Source organism: Manis javanica, chromosome 11 (genome assembly GCF_040802235.1).
Source record: "Manis javanica isolate MJ-LG chromosome 11, MJ_LKY, whole genome shotgun sequence".
Lineage (NCBI taxonomy): Eukaryota > Metazoa > Chordata > Mammalia > Pholidota > Manidae > Manis > Manis javanica.
This window is the reverse complement of record NC_133166.1, coordinates 99,278,174-99,304,904: the sequence shown is the minus strand read 5'-3', so window position 1 is coordinate 99,304,904 and position 26,731 is coordinate 99,278,174. Positions and strand designations below refer to the sequence as shown.

Below are 26,731 nucleotides of genomic sequence, written 5' to 3'. Positions count from 1 at the left end.
GGAAATGCTACCATGCGCCATCAGGTCTGGCTGTTCTCAAAAATTATGACACAATCAATTTTTAATGTGAATTTAGTGCTGGTTGGAAGCATTAGACTCTGAGTCCCAGGGAAGTGACTCATCTGTTCATCTACTTGCCAAATGTTGGCGTGCATGTCCTCACATCCCACCTGGCTCTGATGCTAACTTCAAGAAGACAGCCTTGGGGTGGGGTGGGGGGCGCTTCTCATACCAACTTCATGAGCCTGCTGCCCGTCTGATCACCTCAACAGCAGGAAAGAAGTGTTGATGCTCCTGTTCCCCAAGGCCAGGTGACACTGGGAAGGCTCAGAAAGCTAAGGGACCTTAGATACATCTCAGTGGACTCTACAAATAAAGAGAATCAGGATGTCTGAAATTAGGGATGCATTTAACCATCCCTAGCCCACCACTGATTCACACCTGAGAAGTGAGCTGTCTTAAAAAGGTAGGGAGAATGTTCTAGTCTATCTCAGTGAAGTAAAGAGCTCTCACTTGCACATAACCAAGTGTCTCTTTGCTGTGAGTTAGGCCCATATTCAAAGGCGATAGAGATCAGCATATAATAATGCACAGTATTACGTTCATAGAAGGGGAATATTAATGCACAGACATTATTAATGTGCCTGTACCTTTGTTGCTTCTCCCAATCAGAACACAGCGACAAGAACCATTAGATCAATCAAAGAAGAATTTGTAGATATACCTGAGGACAAAGATCATGACCCTGTGTCTCCCAGCCATTTCTCTGTGTAGCACCTTCCATTACAGTGAGATCTGAAGTTGGAAATATTTAGCTCTAAGATAACAAAAACAAAACCAAACAAAAAAAAACACACTTTCACCTCCACTGCTCTATAGACTTCAGGAACAGTTGGTCTCAGCAAAAAGACTCCTTTCTGAAAATATGTAAGAACCCAAATCATTAATTTTACATATATGTAAAATTGTGTTAGAGTCCATCTAGGAGCACACATCAGTTGGGGATATTTACTGCGGAAGGGGGCACAACAAACCATAGAACCCTAGCAGCACTTGAATTAATTGAAAACAAATTTCCCCTCCCAGCACTAAACAAATGAGGAGGTTTTTGTGATAACACTCACACCCGCCTGTAATAGGTTGCTAAGATTCCACTAATTAAAAAGATCTCATTTGAAGATAGTTAATGGTTTCTGCGTTTCTACAAAGCACTAGTCAAGACTACATTTCCCTGAACTTCAGGGTCTGTGCTGATTACTACTCAATTAGTTTTGATTCAATTCACTGAAGAAAAATGTCCATTTCATTAGTGTGGAGAAATAACCATCGGACACAAAATATAGTTCCCGGCATTGCTATGGCAACGGGGATGACACAGCTGAGCTCCGAATGTTAATGCTTTCCCTGGGACTGTGGTTTTACGTCAGCGTGGGGCCATGAAGCCTTGTTGGGTGGAGGTGGCTGGTGCCTTATCACTGCTTGGATTGGCAGACAGAAGAGGCCAAGGGACTCCCAAGAAGGTTCCCTTCCTGCCACTCAACTCCCCTGCCACTCCCCTGAGCACTGGGCATAGCAGCAGCAGCATCAATTGCTGCTTTGCAAGTCCCGCAAGCCCCTCTCTGTGTGACATGCAAAAGTCCAGCTGGAAAGTGAAAGATGCAGTCCACCACCCAGATGTGTTTGCCTCTTTTGTAAGATGTGTGTGACTGTCAAGGTGATAGACTGACTTTCAAGCTCTTCATTAATACATTCCAGCCAGCCCAGGTGGGTGCACGTTGACAGGGTGAAGGGAGGAACTAGATGTGTATCCATGCGATTCAGTAAACAGGGCAGTCAACCTGGAGAATTCTGCTCCCGTAAGGGGAACGTGGTCCTTGCCCACACTCCCCATGCCTCCGGAAGCGAAGGAGAGGAGAGCAGATTCTCCATTAATGCATGAAAGCACGTGGACCTGTTTGTATGGGATGGTGGTGGGGGAAAAGCTCCAGTACGAGTCTTCAAGAATGACAGATTGGGCAGCTGTGGAAGGGTTAATTAGGGCAGATAACCAAACTGGGCCGTAACAAAAATATCCACTGGAAGACTGATTTTTTCAGATTAAATGGATAATTGCCCTTCGTTTTCCTTAAAGTATGTCAACATAATCTTAGACTATCAATTTACAATTAATTGCTGTGTACTATGTTCAAGGCTCCATGCCTTAGGAGATGAAGATTAAAGACAAGAGATCTTACCCTCAAGGAACAGTTTATTGCAAGATAGCACATGAACTTCTAATGACAGCTACTATTACTGAGCACCAACTATGCTCCTGGTAGTGTACTAAGTGCCCATGTGCATTACTGCATTTAATCTCCATACTGGCATAATGAGGCAGACGATAGCCCCATTTTATAGCCAAGTGTACTAAGGCTAGTCAATTACCAGGTTAATTACAGCAAGTAATTGGTGGAACTGGGTTCAGACATGAGTCTGACTCCATAATCGCTTAGAACCACCATGCTCACCACCTTTCATGTACACATAAATAGCCAAGTGGTAAATGTTTATGCCCATGTGTGTTACAACAGTAAATACCTGATTTGCAAGGAAAGCAACAAAAGGCTATTGCATTTCACTAATTTAACTTCTCTTTTAAAATTCAGCTCTAAGGAATGGACAAAACCAGAGCATCCCATCTCCTCCATTAACTAGATGTTCTACCCACCACCCTCCCACTCCTGCAGACCACCGGCAGAGGCAGTGAGAGCTGCTAACAGGCAAGGACCTGATCCTAACACAGGAGCAAGCTTATCTCACTATCAGAGGCTCAGTGCCCCGACAGGGACCCCACCCCCTTGGGATCTGTGCATCTCAGCTTCTTTATTCTGAATCATCATCACGTCACCATCAAAAATATGTATTAAGCTTCTGCATACACATTGTTCTGGTCACCCCATTTATTCTGCTGTCTTGGCATATATGTATTTTTCATTTTATCCATTTGCAGTTCCTTGACATGATTTTATTTTATCCTTATGCATCTTAAGAGACAGTATTCAAGACACCCAGAATTTAGTGGGTCTCCAGAGTGGACCTTCTCTTTGCTTGACCAGAGCAATAATACTGGATCTTCATTCAAGGACTGACTGAATACCTGCCTCTTCTAAATACATTCTGATATATTTATGATCTGAAGTCATATCATAGATAAAACACACAATGGGCATACATATCACTCTATAGATTGGCTTGGCTGCTAGAGCAGCATTTGTAAAAATTTTAAGAAAACTTAGTCCCTGGGTTGTTAAAATATGTTAATAGAAAAGCGGGTGGGGGCAGAGATCTGTGATCAATTACATCTAGGAGATGCTGGGTTAAACAAAGCTAATCAGGTTTCTTCACTGCAAATATTTTCAGAGCTCTTAATATGCTAATGTATGACTCTTCAAGAGAGGAGAATGGGAGGAAACATTATCCACAGAACCACTTTTATCCTCCGACAGTGAGGGACTAGTGTTCTGCAAGCTCTGGACAATATAGACTAGGGGTCAACCTAGGAGCCTAATCTGCATATATACCTGAGGAAGTCTGGAATATGGTAGAGTCCACTGGGACTTTTTCCATAAAGACTTCTATGCTTCATGGGAGAAATGTTGAAGATTTGGGGACTATATTTGAGCCCAGGAACAGGAAATTAAGGATACGAGAAAAAACACTGTGAAAAATATCTGGTCTCAAATTCCAAGAAGAGTGGCCCAGGTGGGCCAAAAACTAATCAGCCTGAAACAGGGAAGAGCTGAAGACCTATTTTAATGCAATGAAATTTTGAGAGAATGCCTCTGTAAATTGGGAGATGTTGAGATACAAATGCCAGGAAATCCTCACTGAATGTTTAAACAATGGGCATATTAGTCATCTCTCCTACAGAGGCCCAAGCTCAGACCCTGAAAATACTTGAGACTCTCCTAGCCCACAGCACATCCACTGTTTCCAGGATCCCACATCACATCTTTCCAATTTTTTTCTCCATTTGTTGGAGTAAAATAATTTAGGAAGGACACATAAGAGGTAAATTTTCTAAGTCCTTGAATGTCTGGATACATCCTTGTTTCACAAGTGATTGATAGCTAACTAGGTCTAAATTAGAAATCTAGGCTGAGCAATGTTTTTCCTCAAAATATTGAAGTCATTTCTCCATTTCCTGTTGGCATACTGTGATGCTGCTGAGAAACCGAAAGCCAGTCTAATCTTCCCCCTTATATATGATATGTTTTTTCATGCAATAACTTTTAAGGTCTTCCTTTTAATTTAATCTTCTGAAATTCTGCAAGTACCTATCTTCGTTTAGGTTTATTCAGGCCTTACTGATCCCCTTCAATCTGAAAATTCAGTCTTTAGCTCTGTGAACTACTTTTTAGTGTATCTTTGATCATTTTGTCTCCTCAATGCTTTTTAGTGCTTATTGCTTCCGGATCAACTCCTTATGTCACCTATATGTTCTCAAATTTTATTTTTCTCCCCCTAATTGTTCTAGATTCTAGGAGATTTCTTCAACTTTTCCTCCTACCTTCCTGCTGATGTTTAAAAATTAAATGTTGTCAGTTGTATTAGTAAGGGCAACACCATCTGCTGCTGTAACAAATAAGCCCCCAAATTTCAGTGGCTTACCACAGTAAAGTTTATGTCATGCCTGTGTAACTCTGAAAATATATTTGTCTCTGTTCATCAGGCAGCTCCTCCTCAAAAGAAATTTTGAGGATCGTGACTTCCTCAGGCTTAACCACCCCCTAAGGCCTCATGGCCCCCTGTACACAGCCAGGAGAAGGGGAAAGAGGAAACAAAGCTGACTATCAACAGCTTTGCCATGCACATGCCCCATGGCATTTCTGCACCCATTCCACTGGTGAAAATGCTCATTTGGTCTCACCTACATGCAGTTTGGCAGAGGAGGGCTCTGACATCTGCTTCCTGATTAAATAATTGCTTCCCAAAATAACTGTATATATTTTGGAAGGAAGCACACAAATTTGGTGCTTAGCTGATGACCATTAGCAGTCTTCATTGTATCAATCATATTTTTATTTCCATGAAATCAATCACATCCCTACCTTGTTCCTTCCACGAAGCACATTTTTTCTGTTTTGTTCATAAGTAATCACTTGTTCCTCTGGGATCAGCTGTTCATTATTTTCTTGGCCAGACTCCTTCATGCTCTTGTTTCCTTCATGTTCTGGTGAGTCCTGTTTGTTTCTTTTATTGAGGAATTGAGGACTAGGCTGATTATTCCGTGTAGACAGAGTACATTTCATTTACTGCATGTTTGTAGGCATGGTTTTCCCAACAGGCTTCTTTCTTAATGGGAAAGCTGATGTCTTTGTACATGGGTATACATGCTATTTCCATTAGCAGTTTCACTCTAGGCTGTGTTGTATTAGAATGGGAAAGTCAGTGGCCCTTGGACTGCCAGCTTCTCAGGTGCCAGAATAAGAAAAACTCTACTCTGGGCCACCAGTGTCATTCAAGAAGCCTTGGTTGCCCCACGAAGTTCATCTTTGGAGAAGAACATCTAGATGTTTTCCTTGAGAGTAATACCAGTTGGCCTGTCACTCTGAACGGGAAAGGGAACAGGAGAGTGAATATACCTAGCATAGCTTTCTGCAGGTAAATCTTGGATTAATCTTCATTTTTGCAATTACTATCCCCCCTTGCATCCTCTGTATTTACCACCACCAAGCTGCAAGCATGTCTGGGTTCTAATCGGCAGGATAATCTCACCTACGTTGCAGCCTAATCCAGCAAATAATCAAGTCTGAACAGCTTTCTCCTCTGTTTCATCTGCCAAATATGCCCATCCATCCTGTCTGAAAGGCTGAGATCCTTCAGCTCATGAACCTGTCCACCCTTACTCTCGCTATTAGGCATTCATTGTTTGGTACACTTTCAAGCTATAATTTGGATGAGAACCTACAAGGGGAAATATCTCAGTTTGCCATCTTAGGCCAGATTAGAAACACGCTCATAAATGTCCTTTGGAGAACAGGCACCAAGTTTTATGAGACAGGAGGGCTATAAAAAAATTAAAAGGAGTGGCTGACAGGAGTCTAAAAGAACTTCAGTCAGCTTTTGAAGAAAATTATCTCTCAATTTACATGGTCTGACTTGATACACTTACTTATTCATTCATTTTTGTTCAATATACTGAGACCTTATTACATATCACAGGCTGTGCCAGGAAGCAGAGCGATACCGTGAGCAATGTGGCCTTCTACTTCCTGTCTGCAAAGAACTTAGAATTTATGTATAGAACTAGCATTCAAAACTTGAAATTTAAATGTGTGTTTCAGTTAGAAGTTCAGGACACTATGGAAGCATATAAAAAGGGCACTGAAACCAGACTTTGCATGTCATGGAAGGACTACTGGATAAAGTCATCTGTGAGATGAGATTAAACTAGCCAAGCCAAGGGGTGGGATGGGGTGGATAGGATGAGTGTTCCAAATAAAGAAAAGAGCATGCAGAATTCAGAAGTGGCTCCCACCTACTTATACGATGGCTTTATCTACGTGACTACTTACTGTGCTTGGAATGCCCTACTACCCATCACTCCTCAACCGGGAGTGTGGCAAGATCCTCAACTCAGGCATTCATCTACTCTCTGAAGAGCTAATGGAAACTCGCTCTAGTTTCTAGGCATTTTCCTCCACTTGTGCAGTGGAGCTTATATGTTCTGTGATTATAACAATGGGCACCTGCTATAAAATGTTTGCTTCCCTTCCCATATCCACCACCAGTCTACAAACTCAAACTCCCTGATGTCAGGGGTTGTGTTTTATTCACATTTGTACTACCCATACTACATGGTAGCACATGTCAGGTGTGCAGTTAATAGGTGCTAAATATGCAATCATGAATGCATGAGGCAGAATTGTGACAATATTATCAGTTGTCCTTGGTGGTAAAAAAGCTTGATGCAACTTAGGTTGACTTGATGCGACAAAGGTTGAGAGGTGAATAAAAAACTTAAATATTTATTTGTAATAAATACAAGCACTTATAAAAGATAAGGGTATGGAGAACCTCCCCCAAATGGCTGCTACCTAAAATAACACAAGCATAACAGACTCTCAGATTATTAGCAGAAATCAGGCAAGTCTTCACTGCAGCAACGACCATAAGGCCAGCTTCACCTCACCTGTTTACCTTACTCCTGCAGGTTAAGTGGGCATTGGAGGAAGGGTAAATTCCATCTGGATGTGTAGAAGTCCTGTGCCAATGAAGTAAATTTGCTTTATATGGGACCAGGAAGGCAGGGGAATGAGAACTGGGGTTGCTCCATTCAACGGAGACTCAAGCACAGGTTCTTCACACTGTGTATCAATGAGTTCATAAAATTTCATTTTGTTCTTACAAATTGCTGTTGCTACAATGGACATTCAATGTTATAATGATATATGTCAGATGGAACCTTGGCATAAGTGAAATAAGATGTAAGATCAGCTGCTGGGGAATAGTGGGTAAGAGCTCTACACATCTCACACAGGCACCCAAGAAAGACTGCACATCTACAGGAAGTGTGAGAACATTGCCTCCTGGACATTCAAGAGCACAGCTAAGGCAGTAAACAATTGAGCTCAAAAAGTACCACAGAACTGAAAGGCAATCAAGTGAACAGGGCTGGAACTGTGAATGACTTGAGACCCTGTGAAGGTCTAGGAGACACTGCTGTCCTGCAGCAATTCCTGCTTCCTGATTATTGCTCACTTGTTCAGAATTTAAACCTGTATCTCAACATAAAAGTTGAGAATCACTGGATTCTATTATAACCAGTCCAGTATGTGTGCTGTTCTGCTGATTTTTAATTTGGTTAGATAAAGTGCATCTTTAAGCTTCCAACCCTTTATTTAATCGCCAACACCGAATAATTATTAAGCCTCCACAATTAAAAATACTCTCTATTATTATGGTGACTATACATCCTAGTTCGCTTGGAACCCTTCCAGTTTAAATCTATTGTCCCCGGTCCTGCAGTTTAATATGTATCCTAGATTCTTTTTTTTAAATAAAGCATTAAGATAAAGATGATTGGGACAATTTCCACTTTGTACCTTTAGCTTCTGCCAGAGTCTTGGCTAACTGTATGTAGTTAGTATATCGAGTTGTGATTAACATGTGGTTATATCTGAAAGATGGCAGGTGATGATTCAACCTACTTGTCGGTGTTGCGGGCCCCTTGGTTTACCAGTAGCCCACTGTACTCTGAGCAGGATGATGGCCAATGAATGCCACAGCCTGAGAGCTGCAGGAAGCTATCAGGCTACCAGTGCGTCAGTGGGAATCAACAGGAATTATAGGCTTGGAATATGTGAAATATGTGCAGGAATATAGAGCTGACTGTCCTACCACAGACCCCAGAAAGCATAATCTAAATGCATCTGTTCAGTGTTTTGTATTATTTATTGTTTAGTAAGCCTTTGTTTTATTTTGTCATTTTCAAAGCAATGATCTGAAAAAAAAGGTACATGTTAATAAAATATTAAATAGTAAATTTCCATTTCTTAAGAAACTTGGTGATGAAGATGTAAATTTCCTAAACTTTTATCATCTACCTGATATCAACAGAAGATACAAATATTCTGGAGAAGTATCAGCATCCATTTCAAAAGTAAGCAATTATTTCAGAAGACTATTTTCAAAGATGTCAATTTAACAACACTGCAAAAACTTCACTTACAACACTGGAAAGCATGACTTTTCATTTGGATCAAATGAATATTTTTCTGATTTTCTAATTTCACTCCCAATACCAAGCTTTTCCTGTGTACGTATGAAAGTGAATTGATGGCCATTAAAAGTACTGGCTCCATTAGCTAGAGAACTTCACTAAGAGATGATGTCAGTTTTACATTAGTGTTATGAGATTCTTCAAATAGAAAATCAGTTAATTCTAATAATATATCTTAAATCCAATTCATGAAATCTAAGTAAAAATTTCAGAAAGTCATTCCATCTTGGTAAAATATTTAACATCATTGTAAATGCAATTATAATCTGAATGAAAAACTCAAAGCTGAAGGTAAAGTGCCTTGTATTTACAATGAAAGTATGATACAAATTTTGGTAGAACCTAATATTGTGGTAAAAACAACATTCTAATTAAATCATGGAGCAAAACTCTAATTGGAATTGGTTGTAGTGCACATATTATTCATGAGTGTGTCCAAACAAGCTTGGAGAGTCTACCTGTCAAAACAGAAGCTGTATTTGAAGCCAGCTAAATGAGAAACTTTTGTGACAAAATTCATCTTGAATTTATTTTAAAAATGTTTCCATATGGCAATGCATGCTTTTCTCTTTGCTGTCTGTCACCATCTGATGTTAGAAATGTTTCAGTTTTTAAAGAACTCCTTTGTAGATCAATCCAAGCATCTAACAATGGTATTTAACCTTATTGTAAAGCAGCTCTCTAAATTGAGGCTGCATTTTGTTTGAAAGAAGTTGCAAATCTTTCATCAAAATATTCAACTGATAAAAGACCAAACAATTTCATCTTTTTAAATGTATAGCAAATTATAATTATTGAAAGAAAATCTTGAAACCAGAAAGGTGGTGAAATGTAATGCCACAAAAGCAAAGGAAAAAACGAACTCAATGATAAGAGATTAAAACATAAAACATTTAATTTTGAAATTCTATAATTATATTTTGGAATATCTTTACCTCTGGGGAAAGTCTTCTAATGGAGGGTACTTGGTATTTTGTTTTGTTTTTTATAAACTTACGTTTTCTACTGAAATGGAACTATTTTGAAATACCTTCAAGTGTAGATAATTTATTGATAGGTTTTGTTTTATAAAATGATTTTTTGAAGAAATGGAGGTAAAAAGAGTACATGCAAAAATATTTGGCATAAAGTATTTATACATTTACATATTAAAAATGGAGTTAATATCTCTCCTAGCAAAATTATAATTGGAGCTTGCCAATACCTCAATACCTAAAGTATTTTCTCAATTAAGAGTAGTACTATCTACAAACAGAAATCAACTGAAGTTATCAATTCTAAGTTTTGCCAGCCATGAAATATAGTTTTAAGGAGACTGCAATCAATTTTATGAAAAAAATTAATAATAAATCATATTTAAAATTTTATCCTTTAGGAAAATATCCATGTCATAGTATTGTGACTGATATAATCAATAAATGAACTATGTAGAGATATAAGAGGAATAATCATCTTATGTTATAATAAATAACTTATGCTATTGCCAATGCTTATATAGTCAGTATAAGGAGATGTTATTTTCCTTTTATGTATATGATATACTTTACTCTTATTTTTTAGAAATACTTCTATTTTTGCAAGTAATTGTGGAGTTAAATTAATTTATATATGCAATGATATAATAAACCCATTTATAGAAAAATAAAAACAGATCTCAAAAGTTATATTATCTTAATTATTTTAGTAAAGGCACACCTCATCTTACTGTGCCTTGCAGATACTGCATTTTTTACAAATTGAAGATTTGTGGCAAACCTGCATCACACATGTCTGTCTGCACCAGTTTTCCATGTTTGTGTCACATTTTGGTAATTCTCCGATTATTTCAAACTTTTTCACTATTATTACATTTATTATGGTGATCTGTGAACAGTCATCTTTGTTGTTACGATTGTAATTATTTTGGGATGCCAGGAACCTGACCCATATAAGACAGCAAATTTAATCACCAAATGTTGTATATATTCTGACCGCCCCACCTCTTGGTGATCCCCCTGTCTCTCTCCCTCTCCTTGGGCCTCCTGTTCCCTGAAATACAACAGTATTGAACTTGGGCCAATTAATAACCCTACAATGGCCTCCAGTATTCAAGCAAAACAAAGTCACATGTCTCTTACTTTGAAATCAAAAGCAAGAAATCATTGAACTTGGTGAGGAAGGAAAGTCAAAATCCAAGATAGGCTAAAAGCTAGGCCTTTTGTGCTAAACAGTTAACCAAGTTGTGAATGCAAAGGAAAAGCTTTTGAAGGAAATTAAAAATGCTACTACAGTAAACACATACATGATAAGAAAGTGAAACAGCCTTATTCTGATATGGAGAAAGGTTTAGTGGTCTGGATAGAAGTTCAAACCAGCTACAACATTCCCTTTAGCCAAAGCCTCATCCACGGCAAGGCCCTGACTCTCTTCAATTCTATGAAGGCTGAGAGAGGTGAAAAAGCTGCAGAAGAAAAGTTGGAAGCTAGCAGAGTTGGTTCATGAGACTTACGGAAAGAAACTGTTTCCTTAACAGAAAAGTGCAAAGATGGAGCAGCAAGTGCTGATGAAGAAGCCACAATAAATTATCCAGAAGATCTAGCTGAGATCATTAATGAAGATGGCTACACCACACAGCAGATTTTCAGTGTAGATGAAACAGCTTTCTATTGAAAGATGCCACCTAAGGCTTTGATAGTTAGAAATGAGAAAATGCCTGGCTGCAGAACTTCAAAGGACAAGCCAACTCCCTCATTCAGGGCTAATGCAGCTGGTGACTTTAAGTGAAGCCAATGCTCATTTACCATTCCCAAAATCCTAGAGCCCTTAAGAATTATCCTCCATCTACTCACCTGTGCTTGAGAAATGGAACAACAAAGCCTGGATGACAGCACATCTGTTTATAACATGATTTACTGAATATTTGAAGCACACTGTTGAGGCCTCAGAAAACAGGATTCTTTTCTAAATATAACTGCTCAGTGACAATGCACCTGGTCACCCAAGAGCTCTGCTGGAGATGGACGACAAGGCAAGTGTTGTTTCATGTCTGCTAACACAACATCTATTCATGGACCAAGGAGTCATTTTGACTTGCAAGTCTTATTATTTAAGAAACACATTTTGTAAGGCTACGGCTGCCATAGGTTAGTGATTCCTCTGACGGATCTGGGCGAAGTAAATTGAAAACTTCTGGAAAGGATTAACATTTCCAGAATCCAATCTGGATACCATTAACATTTGTGGCCCATGGGAACAGGTCAAAATGTCAACCTCAATAAGTGTTTAGAAGAAGTTGATCCTAACCCTCATGGATGACTTCGAAGGGTCCAAGCTTTCCATACAGGAAGTAGCTGCAGATGTTGTGGAAACAGCAAGAGGACTTGAATTAGATGTGGAGCCTGAAGATGGGACCAAATTGCTGCATCTCATGATAAACCTTTAATGGATGAGGGGCTGGATGAGCAAAGAAAAGTGGTTTCTTGAGATGGATACTACTCCTGGTGAAGAGGCTGTGAACATTGCTGAAATGATAAGAAAGGAGTTAGTATTATACAAGCATAGTTGAAAAACCTGCAGCAGGGTTTGAGAGGATTGACTCTGATTTTGAAAAAAGTTCTACACTGGCTAGAATGCTACCAAACAGCATCGCAAGCTACAGAGAAATCATCTGTGAAAGGAAGCGTCAGCTGATGCAGCAAACGTCATGGCTGTCTTATTTTAAGAAATTGCTACAGCCCCCCACCCCAGCCATCAGCAACCAAGTCCCTGATCAGTCAGCAGCCAGCAACATCAAGGCAAGACCCCCCACCAACAAAAAGTTATGACTCCCTGAAAGCTCAGACGACTGTTAGCATTTCTTAGCAAGAAGTGTTTTTAAAACAAGGACATTTTGTTTTAGACTTAATGCTATTGTACACTTAATAAATTACAGTAGAGTATAAACATAACCTTCATATGCACTGGGGAACAAAAAATCTGACTCACTTTATGGCAATATTTGCTTTACCTCAGGGACAGGTGTTGTTTCCCAGGGACCAAAGTGGTAGACAATTTCTTTCTCATCGTCACAAAGAAAGCTTTAATTTAAGAGTTCCTGCCCCCAGTGGCCCTGTTATCCTGAAACACACTTGATTTAGGGACTGCCCAGAAAATGAGACAGACGTTAGCTGAAGCCTCCTCCCAGATTTTAGAACGCGAATTCCCCCCAGCTAGAAAGAGACTAAAGGGAGAATGCAGTTCAGACCCATCATCTCTCTGCAACTCCCATTCTTGGATATCGACAGTGTGCCTGAAAAATAATCCTCAATTCTTTTTCCAAAAAGAGCTTAGAAACTAGGGGAGAGGATGTTCTTAATCAAGGAGTCACAGTAGCAAATGTGACATGGAGACCCAAGGCCTCACTCCAGGGGTAAATGTCCACTTCGTAAAATATGCATTCATAACCATGCAGATTTTTATAAAATGAGTATTTTTAAATAGTCATTTGGAGACTACAGAAATGTTTTTAAGTATCTCTAAATATGATCTTTTAGTCAGATACGTTGGTTAGAAAAATTGGAATCTATCAGCAAGTTACACTTTTATGGACATCTTCCTTTTCTGTAGATGAGCAAGGAAATAAGTTAAATGGCAGGTGTGGGATTGGCTCAACTGAGGAGAAAATCTTAAAAAACTAAAAAGATACATTTAAAATACCCATTAAGTTCAGAAATGGCTTTCTACACATATTTATATAAATTTAACTGTGTGTAAAAATAATGCACTTAACATCTTCAACTCCTTTTATTTGGTATCTTAAACACTGAGAGTGTTTTTTTAAAACATATTATTTTTAGATTTTTCTCTTCATTGCTGCATATTCTGTCAAGTTTTAAGAGTCTTAAGTGCCGTATCTGCAGACGTGTAGCTTTCTGAATCTGGACTTGATTGCATGTTAATAAACCACCAGAAAAGTAAAAGAACATTTTCAAGAGTTAGTAGAAGGTCTTAAGAGTTGATTCCTCACTTTCTGAATGAAGTTGTTAATTGACTGTCTTTTGTGACACATTTGGAAACAATATAAGCAACCTGTGGGTATCAAAGTTCTAAGTCCTTTGGAAAACAATTGTCTTTCCATAGCTATCAATCTTACCTATAAGGAAATCCCTTGGTAAGGAAAACACAATAGTAAGAGCCCACTATACACCAAGTGATTTGCATACCTGATTTTATTAATTCCTATTAGAATACTTATTTTAAACATGAGGAAATTTCAGCTTAGCAAGGCTGAGCCACTGGATCAAACCCTCATGTAACAAGTGCTGAAGTCAAGAGGCCAAATCAAATGCTTGTGGTCCCAGCACACAGCCTCCTTTACTTCACTATGCTGCGTTCTACCCAGTGCCTTTCATATCTACTCATTATTCAGATCTCAACTGGCATGATGGTGGGGTGCAGGGGAAAGTGGGGGAAGTGGAGAAAGGAGCCTATACATTTCACAGCCTTCAGGAGATCCAACTGCCCACGTAACTAGACTATAAGCTCAGGGTGAGGCCAGTCTGTATTATTCACCATTGTATACTAAGCTCCTCATTCTCTGTGGCACATAGAGGCTAAGGATATTTAGAGGGACTCAATACTTTTTGTTAAATGTTAAATTCATGAGTAAAATTTTAATTGAAGAAGGGAATGGAGAGACTGAAACTGGATATTTTGACCCTACCCATTGATAATTAAACTGATGTTTTCACTGCTTTTTTCAATCATTTATATCTAATCCATCCATTTATTCAATAAGTATTGACTTTGTTGAGTTTGAGGCATTAGGGATGTAGTGGCGACTGACTTCCTGTCCTCATAGAGCTGACATTTCAGTAACCTAGGAATTGCACAGGCAGTTTGAGCCCTCACAGCCGCACTATGAAATGGGTGAAGTGCGGTTATTTGTAATATGCTGGATCTCTAAAATATTGCAAAAATGCCTAATCTGTGAAATTTCATTCAGCAAAGTACATCGATGACATAAATAATATATCCATCTGAACATGTATTTTTAATTCCAAATTCCCTTCTGTTCTTAGCATAATGTGATGACTTAGTGTTATTTTATTCATCAATTTTCCTAACAGTGAAACACACACACACCCACACGTACACCCTGCCATCATACCCGATCCCCTTCCACACCCCTCAGCCACACTTAATGAAGAATTGTCATTGTGGTGGGGATTATGTGCCTGCCATGTGGCCTTGTTTTATATTATTTCTGATCTTTCCAAAACCTCAGGAAGTAGATATTGCTATCCTCAATTTACAGATGAGACCATTGCGATTCAAGAGATGATTGTACCTGAGATCACAGGGCATGTCAGTAACTACAGTCAGGTACAAACACATACCTGTCTTGGTTCTTGTGTGTGTTTTTCTCACCATATCATGACTTTAGCAGAGTTTCCCTGACTCATTTCTCATCTACCTTTAACCCATTCTCCAGAGCTCAATAAAGTTACGGTTTTAAACACAGGGTTGATCATATAGCTACTCTTTCAAAGTATTCATGGATGGCTTCAGCTAAATTTAGGATAAAATGTGCAGCCCCAGTGTGGAAGACAGGGTCCTTCTTGACTGTCCCCAGGCTCCTTAGCCAGGCTTTCCCAGGCTGCTGTTCCCTACCAAGCACTGACCCGCAGCACAGCAGGCTTTTTCATGGCTGTTTGTGCACATATTTTCTCTCCATCCTATTCTTTTTCTCTCTCTAGCAAAACCCTGCTCTTCCTTTCATACCTACCTCAAAGGGCTCCTCCTTTGGGACACCTTCCCTAGCTTCTCCAGAAGGTTATGTCTTCCTTCAGGCATCCATGGTGCTGTGTATTAATCTTAGCCACTTGTCACATGGGTTTGTTTACTTGTGATCACCTTAATTTCCCTGTCTTCCCTCCCCTTTGCCCCCTACTATACTCTGGGGTCATCAAGGGCAGAGCCAAGTGCCTGTTCACCTGCATCCCTGGAGCAGAGGACTGGGGCTGGCACAGAGTAGGGTTCAAAAATTCTAAATGAGCAGTTAATGACTTCCCACTCCATGCTCCTTCCTTCACGAATTCAAACACAGCAAGGCAGGAAGATAAACCTAGCTGCATGGCCTAGATGCACGGCCCTGCAGCTCAGAGCTGCAAGGTGGCAGCCACAGCCAAGCTCTGCAATATTACCCAGTAGAAATATAATTTTCAGATTGTCTTGATGTGACTTAACAATGAAGTAATTGATGAACTGATTGTATAACATAAGAGAGTCTGTCTAGGTATAGGTCACTCTCAGAGAGGAAACAAAAATGAGAAAGTGTCTGTATAATTGGGGGGTAAACGCAAGCATGCATTCCTTTATATTCTTTAAGAGCTGAAATGAGAAGAGCCCTCCTCCCAAAGCAATCTCTCTCTTTTTTCTGGCTAATAAGCTTTGAAAAAATTTGGAGGAAAGGTGTGATATTGCTCTCATAGATAAATAATAACCAAAAAATCATAATGTTGATGTGATTATATCTCACTGACTAAAAGGAATTAAAGGTAGATTTTTTTTTATTAGTTTACTGATCCTGGGTATCCGAGTCCTCACATCTGCTCAATGCATCATGCTCGTTAATCATTCTTGTCATTATCTTTAATGTCTTATTAGAGGGCTTCATTCATCTGGTTTTTAATCTGTTTCATTGGAAGCAGTCTTAAGCTCATTTCAGCAGCACTGATAAGCCTGTTAGTTTGCACAAATTGGTTTTGGTGACAATGTGTAGATAGCAATAATGGGCAATTTCCAAACGGAAAAGAGAAATCTGTAAGGTCCAAAAAGGCAGGTGGAGAGAGGAAAGGAGCTCATAAGCGGAGCCGGGGATCTCCGTTTCCTAAAGGAAAAATGGAGAAGATAAAAAATAGAGTGGGAGAAGAGAGAAAATGAGACAGGAAACTCAGAAAAATTGTTACAGGCCCCCCCCTGCCTGGCTCCCACCCAGCCCCACGGCTCAGGAACGCTAGCGGTGATGGCCGTGTCCGACCACTAGATGGCAGAACTGAGTCAACAGCGGCCGGTTGCTGCGCAGGAAGAGCGGGGGTGCTCGGTGGTAGAGAACTCCCATCGCTTTGCCCCTGACGCTGGGCTACCGATGCTCAGATTCCACTCTGATTCTGTTCCCAGTACAACCTGAAACCTTCCCTCCCCGACCTTTGCGGCGTTTCCCGCCTGCTCTAGTGTACTTAGTATAAGGCTGCCTTTGGACGATCGCTCCAGCTAATGGAACGGCATTGATCACTCACCCGGCCTTAGATTGACCTTAGATTAACCTGACTCTGGGCTGCTTAGAATAAAGGAGAGAGTAAGTCTGTCAGGCTCAGCGACTGAAAATTGCATTAAGTGGAGATGTTAAAGTAAATACAGTTTCCACAGGTTCCCAGATTGCAAGTCATCTTCTGAGGGGGGGAGAAAAAAAAATCAATCGCTTGCTGATGGGAGCGTCAAAGCTTGGAATGGGAATCTAAATTAAGAAGGCAGCCTCTTGGATTTCCTGACTGGTGCTTCTCCCGGTGCTGGTACCGGGATTGAGGCCCCCTATTACAGCCATGCCCACTTTCTTGGGAGCATTGATCTTGGGGGTAAGGGGAGAAGGAGGCCTGATTTTAAAAGATTTAAAATCAAAACACTCTCCAGATGGAGTAAACCGTTTTATACTTAATAATAAGGAAAGGCAGTGTTTCATGGAATATGCGTCTCATAATAGGCTTCAGAATCACTTGTCTCAGAAGCAAATAAACACCAGCCAAATACAGTCAATTGTCTGTGGAGTTTGGGGTGGGAGGGTGCTAATAATATTCCAAAACCCCAAACTGCCAAAAACACTTTGCAGTTCCATTTTCAGCCCCTCTGTTTTTCTAGGAACGTTTGGTTCGTGTTTGTCTGATTCATTCTCACAGCCCCAAGTGTTGATATAAAGTCTGCCTGTAAAATTCTGAGATTCTTTTTTTAGAAACCCAGGAGGCTACAATTCCCCTAACCTAAGCAGAGCAAGAACTGCCCCTATTTTAGAGTCTGAAACTCTCCACCAGACGTTTCAGGTGCTCTTAACTAAGCTCCGAATTTCTCACGGTCCCTCTTTACCCCGTTCTGATTTCCCTGGTTTAAAAGCATATCCATCATGTAACTATTCTGTGGAGCAGAGAGCCGAGGATGAAGTTTCATGTCTCGCTTCTGATCAGAGCCTCTGGGGCAGAAGTGGAACCCCAAGACCAAAGCACAGAGCACCTGATTTCCTTCAGCAGACGCTGGAGAGAGCTGAGCTCTGTTTGGAGTTCCGTTGACGCTGGGCCACCACGGCAGATAGCAACAGGAAGCGCCCATGAAACCAGACGGGTTTACATTTCTCTTCAACTTTGTGTTGGTCCTTTGCATGGAAATGATAGCATGGGACACCTGGGTTCTTGCCTAGGGCTATATGCATACAGTGTCCATAATTACCCAGCCTCATGGGGGCATAGGTCATGCCATGTTCAGACAAGAGGATGGCCTCTTGAAGCCAGCCTTGGTGACGACAGTCCAGGACCTAATAGCACCGTGAGCTAGCCAAAGGGACTCCTGGAGCCTGCTGTCAGGTCTGTGAGGATTTCACCGAAACACGTGTCTTTGTTCCTCCTTTGAACCATGCCACTAACTCTTTGGAACAAAAGGACCTTCCCAGCAGTTAGGTCACCCTAAGAGCCAGTAATTCACCACCTGTATTGTATTTGTTGCTTTGGAGATGAGCTCAAGGCTCTGCAGCGACTATCCTCCCCTCCCCCCCGTTCCCACGGTGACATCCAGCTCCTAAAGGTTCAGGGTATGGATCTCTGATTTCTCTTCTCGCTCCCCCAGCTGCCGCAGGGGCACTGCTAAGTGCCCACCCAGCACAAGAACCTTGTGAAGAATCTGCACCAGCAGCTCCAACACAAAGCCAAGCCTGCTTTTGGTGGGCGGAAGGATGCTAGTCCAGGCTAGAGAGTAAGGACCTCATTCCTCTACTCTCTCATGTCCTTATACTGATAACCAGGGAGCCATGTGTGTGAGGACGCGTGTGTGCAGGGAGTGCCAGGTGCATAAGAGTCAGATCTGTTAAGAGTTGGATCCAACGGCGAGGGCTGTTGGAAAACAGGAGCCAGGAAAAAGCAGACACATGGCAAATGGTCCATCTGCCTAGGCCTAGAATCCAAACTTACAGGCCTGATGTCAGGAACGCAGATGTAACTGCTGACTGGGGTTCCTGCCAAACTTCTTCAGAACTTTTCTCAGTGCAGCTGACACCTACTCAGAAGTTTCTCCCTCCTTCTACCCATTAAGATAATTTCAGGTTTTCTGCCCATGTGGAGAGGGAGAATAAAAATAAAATTAAGCTGCATCTCCCAGACTCCGCTAGGCTGTCACAGGGCACTCACAGAAGAGCAGCTCTGGGTCTCTGTTCCCATGGGAACACAGACGTCTCTGGGACCCAGATGGTGTCTGCTGACTCAAGCCCCCCAGTGACAGCAGCTGCTGAGGCCACAGATGCCTGAGACAAAGGTGCTGATACCCAGGACGAGGCCTCAGGCCTCCCGCCACCCTTGCTGCTAAAGCTGGCTGCAGTGCTCAGGGCAGACGCAGTGCCCTGGTGTCACGTGGTGCTGGTGACAGTCAGTGAAGCAGCTGCTTTTGTTGTGATGTTAACTTCTGTCGCAGCCCCGCATCCAAGAATCTGGACATGTCACAGAGCCTGGATTCCGGAGGATGTCAGGATTTCCCCTTCCCTCCTCTTTGCTGCATTGTCCTTGACCCAGCTCAACCTTCTTTCTCTAGAACATGCCCTTTCTCAGAAAATCCTTGGTATCTCAAAACAAGTAGACACCAGGGGGACAGTGAAAAGGGCTCCGCAGTTCCCAGTTTTAATATAAAACAGCATGGGCTCCATCTGAGAGCTCCCCAAGCCCCCGAATATGTACAAAAATAGACACCCACATCTACACATCTCAGGGCTTAGGATACTGAGGAGCATTTCTCCCATTTCCATTGGACAACATCAGTTGTGCCAGACTCGACATTTAGGAAGACAAATGTAAACTGACTACAGCCGGGGCTGAGTCATGGCCCACTCTACAGAGTCACATTCAAAGAACCCCAACCTTCCCAGGACTTTTAAGAGAATCTTAATATTTACCAGAGTGTCTCTCAACAAAAGTGTCAATTCATAGCTTTCAATATAAGACTTAAAATTATCTTTCCCCATTCCTCTGATTTTCAGTATTGCTCAGAATCCCCAGCTGACCTGAATGCTCCCCTCCAAGAGTCCTGTGGCTGTCTGTGTGAGTTCCTGTCTTTCCTCTCTCTGGCCCTGTTCTTCCATCTCTATTCTTTCATTCCCCCCATAAGTAAATCTCAGTCCTTTTATATGCAGCACCCACCCCTGCTTCTCCTTTATGCCCCTCAACACAAATTGCTGGAACCCTGCATCACTGGAGTCCAAGCACTGGGCCTCAGCGGGATTCAGTAATTTGCCTCTCAAGATAGAATTTGTAGAGAAAGGGAGACGGAGAGAAGCTGAGCCTGCCAAACGGTATTCCCTGTGTTTGGGGCTGGGTGGGGGTAGGGCTGTGACTCTCACATTTTGTCTTTACTTTTTGGCTCCAATACACAAAAGATCAAAGTGGAAGTTCAAAAGGAGTTTTAATGATACACCTATACCTAGAGATTCTAAACCAGTTGAGAAATAGACACATAGGCTTAGGGAGATGCAAATAGAAATGTATCTGCTGGTGAGCCTGGACTGGAGAACTGGCACAGAACCTTAGTTTAGGCTTCTTACTGCCTTCTGCCACACTGACTTCCTAGGGCTCAGGTTAGGGAGATGGGGTCTGAAGAGCAGACCCTACCCTGCCAACCACTTGGAGGAGGCTGGTCTGCCACACACCTTGCTGAGCTCTGAGGGACCAAGGCCCAGGAGCCACTAGCTGGGATTGGCAGGGGTGTGCCTGGACTGTGAGAAGAGGCAGACCGCCCCCCCTTACCTTTCATCCAGTCTCTCCAAACAGACACGTCATCCTACCCCATCACTTAAAGCAAAAGAAAGGTACAGAATCCCATCCCAATAATTAAAAAGCTCAGAAAAGGCCCATTACTTGTTAAGCCAAGGCGTACATATAGAAACAGGAAGAAAAGAATCTGCTACACTTAATAAACCATAGTTCTGGTCCAAAAGTTTCATTCTAGACATTAAACTTTCAAAATCTTTCACTGTCTTTACTTATTAAAAAGATTTTGTGTGTCATTTCACACAGAGCAGTAGACAGAGAAATAGCGTAGCAAAGAGTCTGAAAACAGTTTAAATTCTGAGCCTGCCACCAATAGTCTGGCTCTCCTACTGGGGTTTATCCTCACAAGTCTGTCTGTCACACACCCACTGGCCCACTAGCTTGGCAGCATCTGTATCTCTACACCCAGCCTGACCCCCAAGAGCTGGCCTTGGTTGATTCAGTAGCCACACTCCTTATTAGCAGTTTTATTTAAAAAACAAAATATTAACAGCTATGCTCTGAGGGCCCACAGCAGTCGAGCAGCTGAGTATACTGTGAGCTATGAATGACTCCTAGAGCCCTAAATGCCTCTGTTCAAATCTTGGCCCCATCACTCTACAACCGAGAGACCTGTGGCAAGTGAGTTAACCGTTCATATTCTTCATCTGTGAAATAAGGGATAAGGACACTGTGAAACAGTGTCAGCCTTAGAGTGTCACTGGGATTTAAATGAGTTCGTGTATGTAAAACACTTGACACAGTATCAGGCATATAGGAAGTGACGTGGAGCATTTGCCAGCATTGTTACGGTTTAGTAAATTCCCACATAGAAACAAACAGAATGGTATAAACTCATCACAAACATTTTATGAGCTTTTCTAATAACACGGAAATGCTTATGCTTAATTGTTAAATTTAAAAAGTTAGAACTTAAGTGTTTATGTGCCATTTTAACCAGGTTTAAAAATTACAGAAAATATGTAGCATTACCACAGAAGGCTAATTGGTTATCTTGTCATCAGATTATGAAAGATGTCAATTTTTCTTTGTTTCCGTGCATGGAATTTCTACAACAGCATGTATTTATTTTAAATAAAAATGCTTATTTTTATTTGTTAAAATAATTCTAGTATCTAGGACCAATGTATCAGGCAAAGCATCTCTAACAAAATGTTGCTCTTCCAGTCTGAATATGCCACATGTTATATAGACAATAAATTCTATTTTTGATGGAAGAAAAACATTCTTTTGTCAGCAATAAATTATTCTATCCCTACCTCACCCCACGCAAGTTTTAAATGCTTCTTTTCTTGGTAGGTGTTTCTCCTGGGGCTGCATTCCACAACTCCACAGTAGGTATCTTGTTCCAAGGGTCCATCCATCCTGAAGACAGCTGTTGCTTGAAGTAAGAAGCTTTGTCAACCCCACCCAGCCCCATCGCCCAATTCCACACATCATATTTACTGAAGTACTAAATACTTGATGACAGAATGTGCTAAAGGCCAAAAATGACAGCTAAGCCTGCATTTCTATTGCTTTTCCATTTCCCCCTCCAGGTAGGGGATCTTTGGGAATAATAAAACCTGAATAATTCTAACCCCTTGTTTAAAAAACTGTGACTTGTGATCTGTGACACTCTAGAACATTCTTGGGAGGGAAGCTCCCACCTTAACTCTCATCTTTGAGGTTTACTACCAGTTTCAAGGGGCTGGATTTTCTTCACTATTTCTGAGTTTTTATTTCTCTAAGCCAGAGGAGCTTATTTGCTAAGAGTGTCACAGGACTCCATCTATTAGCTTCAGCATCCAAGCTAGAAGAGAAGCAACTCCCTGGACAAATGTTGCCATCAAAGAGTGAAGCCTTAGGTGATGGCCCCACCATGAAGTCACATGCACCGTGGCTCAGCACCCAGCACCTGAGAGTCAGCTTCGGTCCACTTGTACACAAGCTCTGCCTTGTCTTGCCTTTCTTTTTCCCCATTTCTTGTTCATTTATTCTCTCTGGATGTATCAAATTCACAATGTAGTAGATGGAAAAAAATTGATCCCTGCCCAACATCACACAGCTAGTTAGGAACAGTAGCGATAAGAGGGGTAATAGCAACAGACACAGCATTCGATATGGGCCAAGCACTAGTCTAAGGTTTTAAGTACAATAACTCATTTAATCTGCACCACAACCAAGGAAGATACATACTATTTTTCTCCCTATTTCATGGATGAGGAAACTAAAGCCAGAAGAGGTTAAGTAGCTGAAGGGTTTTAGAACAAGTCCCCTCAAAATGTGCCACTTTGACATGTGCATCACTTTGAGTTGAAGTCGAATAAGGGCCAAAAGACTCCATTAGAGCATTCTACTCCCCCTTAGCCTAGAAGACTTTAGTTAGAGGGCCTGGTCCCCAGAGAGAACAATCACCAGAGATAACTACAAAGAATATGCAGTATGTGTGGGAAGCTGGGGGGAAGCTCAGCAGGACCTGGTGATCAAATTCCTCTCTGGATCTCTGTCTTTGGGTGGCCTGTCAAATGTTTATTTACCAAACATTAGCTCTTCTGGTCTTCCTGTGAATTGTCTTCCTTGCCTTTGAAGTGCCAGGCTCCTACCCCCTTCTCCTCAGCACAGGAGGACATATAAGCCTCAGTTGCCTGACTGCTGTGGGTCTCATATTCTTATGGGGTCCCTGTACATACTTAACTGGATTTGCTACTTCTGTTCATCTGTCCTACGTTAACTTCATTATTGTATCAGCCAAAGAACCAAGAAGGGGAGAGGCAAAAATTTTCCTTCCCAGCAGTTGCTTGGTCGGCAGGACCCTATGCTGGCTGGATACTGCTTGCTCTGGGGCTGCTGCTTCTGAGACCCTGGGACTTCTGACAAAATTGGTGGGTGTGGGTCAAGCATTCCAGAACGGTTAGAGCACTTGCCCTTGTACTCAATGACCCACGTTAGGATAGGTTGGTCATGGAACTGGTTAGGTTGACACTAGGTCACGCATAGCCTCAAGATGATTTCTGTGCAACGAGGCGCTCTGTAGAACACTACACGATCTCCAGCACAGAGGCACATCTCTCTTACGTATTAGTTTGGATCTGGGGGAACCAAGGCTTAGCTAAAGCTGTTACTGTGCCTAGAAGAAAAAGCCAATAGATCTTCCTTTCCTTTTGTTCTATGTCCTAAAGCTTGGCTTTGCGACCAGTGTGAATATTCTCTTTGGTCTCCACCAGCTGGAAGGTCCAAGTTCCAGTGTGCATCTTGGGAGCTGGTCAAAAAGACTGGTATTCCAAGACAAAGACACAGGCAGCACTCTCTTTACCCAACTATATCAGATCTCAGGGGAGTTTGTCAGAAGGGGTCCTGGCCCATAAGGGGGCTTGTCATCGTAACCTCTGTTGCTTTGTTAGTGCTCAAAATCCCATTCCAGGAGTACCTGCTGGAGTCACAGGTTAGTGGATCTGGAGACACCATTCTTACCACTTCAAGGAAATGCTTTTACTTTCTTAGATTATCTTTGGGAGTACTTTTGGACCACAGTGGCTGCATCTTTCACAATCTCTTGTTGGTTGCCTATTACATCTTAAGCCATAAAAAGACTTACTGGTATGAGTTGCTACTGAGATTAATTTAAGATCCTACTCATCAATGGCCAGATGATGGATCTGTTGAATTAGAAAAATTTAGGTATTTGAGAAAATTTTAGAGAACTCTCATCCTAAACAACTGCCTTGTTACTGATAGAAAGACCAAATTAAAAAGTAGATACAACAAAACACACTGCTAGCCTTAGGGATTCCCTTAGCAAGGAGAAAAAACAGAAATTAAATTTAGAACAGAATTAATGTCCCCATCCAACATAAATTCCCCTTCTTAAAATCCAGCCCCATCTTCTCAGCAAAATTCCCTTAGTTCCCAAAACTCCTCCATCTTCCCCAGAAAAATCCCTTAAACACTCAACTGCTTGTTTTAACTTCCCTTTACAAACAAGATTTACACAGAGCCCACCAGCCTAATCTCCAGGCCTACGGTCTACAGGTTACTCCCATAAATGCCAAAAGCCAGGAAATAAGCTGGCTTGTTTTGTTAGACTTTGTAATCAGAGCCTGCGAGCTTCAGGCTTTCCTATGCAATGTCCTTTTTGGATACATTCTAGATCCCACACAAAGAATTCATGTTCTCTAGACAGCAGAACATAGAAATCTTTGGTTGAAAATTTTCTCCCTGATATAAAAAGATAAATTAAAAATAGTGTGGTGGAGTGGGCCAATCAACCTCTAAAGCATTGTACTGGAAAAAGCTACCAAATTCTTTAAAGATAGCTTACAGGAATGCAAAGGAAAAAGAAAAGAGTTAAAAATACAACAATTCTCAATTGACAACCTGACTGTTCAGAAAAACAGAAGCAAATTCTGAAAGCAGCTCAAAACCCACTCAGACCCTTTTCTACTTTTCCTTTTTGCCTTCAAACATTTGCAAATATTGTAAGAAGTCAGGACATTGGAAGTACAACTATCCTGCACTTAAGAAAAGGAGGGAAAACTTTATATACTCATTACCCTAGACTTCTGACAATAGGGAAATATACCCAAAACTCAGAACAGAAATCTTGCATTTTTTCTCTGTCCCTTGAAGATGTACATCTTACCATGTCTTTGAAATATAAAAACCCCAGGAGGTAGCAAAAACTCACTTAAGACTAGAAAAAAAAAAAAAAAGAGCTGGTGGCATGGGTGGGGGGAGACTTTTATAAATACAAACTGATAGAAAGTCGTGCTTGCCCAAACTCTAGACCACAGACTCCTTCAGATTACTTGCCAAGAACAAATACAAGTCTTAAAAGTCTTCTCCACAAGCAATAGAAAGCTTTAGCCATCTGAAAGGATAAACTGAACTTATTCCAACTCATATTTATAAACTAGTGAGTTTTATATTATTACACTTGTTTATGACTAAAATTTTTAAATGAAAGCTATGTGATCTGTTTATGTCTGTCTACATATTTATGTACATCTATATTGCACATTAAATAGAAATGGTATTTTTCTACCTCCAGATGACATAATCAATTTATAAAATAGTTCTATTTAATTGGCTTAAAAATAAGCTCTTTTTAGTTCAACCATTGTGGAAAGCAATGTGGAGGTTCCTCAAAAAGCTCAAAATAGAAATACCATTTGACTCAGGAATTCCACTGCTAGGAATTTACCCTAAGAATGCAGGAGCCCAGTTTGAAATAGACAGATGCACCCCTATGTTTATCGCAGCACTAATTACAAAAGCCAAGAAATGGAAGCAACCTAAGTAGATGAATAGATAAGGAAGATGTGGGACATATACACAATGGAATATTATTCAACCATAAGAAGAAAACAAATTCTACCATTTGCAACAACATGGTTGGAGCTATAGAGTATTATGCTCAGTAAAATAAGCCAGGCGGAGAAAGACATGTACCAAATGATTTCACTCATCTGTGGAATATAAGAACAAAAAAAAAAACTGAAGGAACTAAACAGCAGCAGACTCACAGAACCCAAGAATGGACTAACAGTTACCATAGGGAAAGAGACTGGGGAGGATGGGTGGGAAGGGAGGGATAAGGGGGAAAAGGGGCATTGCAATTAGCACATACAATGTAGGGGGTGGGGTGACATGGGGAAGGCAGTGTAACACAGAGAAGACAAGTAGTGACTCTACAGCACCTTACTATGCTGATGGACAGTGACAGCAGTGGGGTATGTGGTGAGGACTTGATAATAGGGGGAGTCTGGTAACCATAATGTTGCTAATGTACTTGTACATTAATGATACCAAAATAAAATTAAAGAAAAAGAAATAATAGCACCAAAAAAAATGCTCTTTTGAATTAAGTATTTCTAATATTTCTAAATAGAAACTTTGAAAATTTACTTTAAATTCATGTGGTCAAGGATAATTTTTCAGTAGATAAAAACTATTTTTT

General features: G+C 41.0%; 1 long non-coding RNA gene across 1 annotated transcript in view; it reads right to left on the bottom strand.

The window, feature by feature from the left end:
- Positions 1-26,731, bottom strand: part of LOC140844485 (uncharacterized) — a 180,859-nt gene that overhangs the window by 86,169 nt on the left and 67,959 nt on the right. The gene's annotated exons all lie outside the window — the stretch shown is intronic.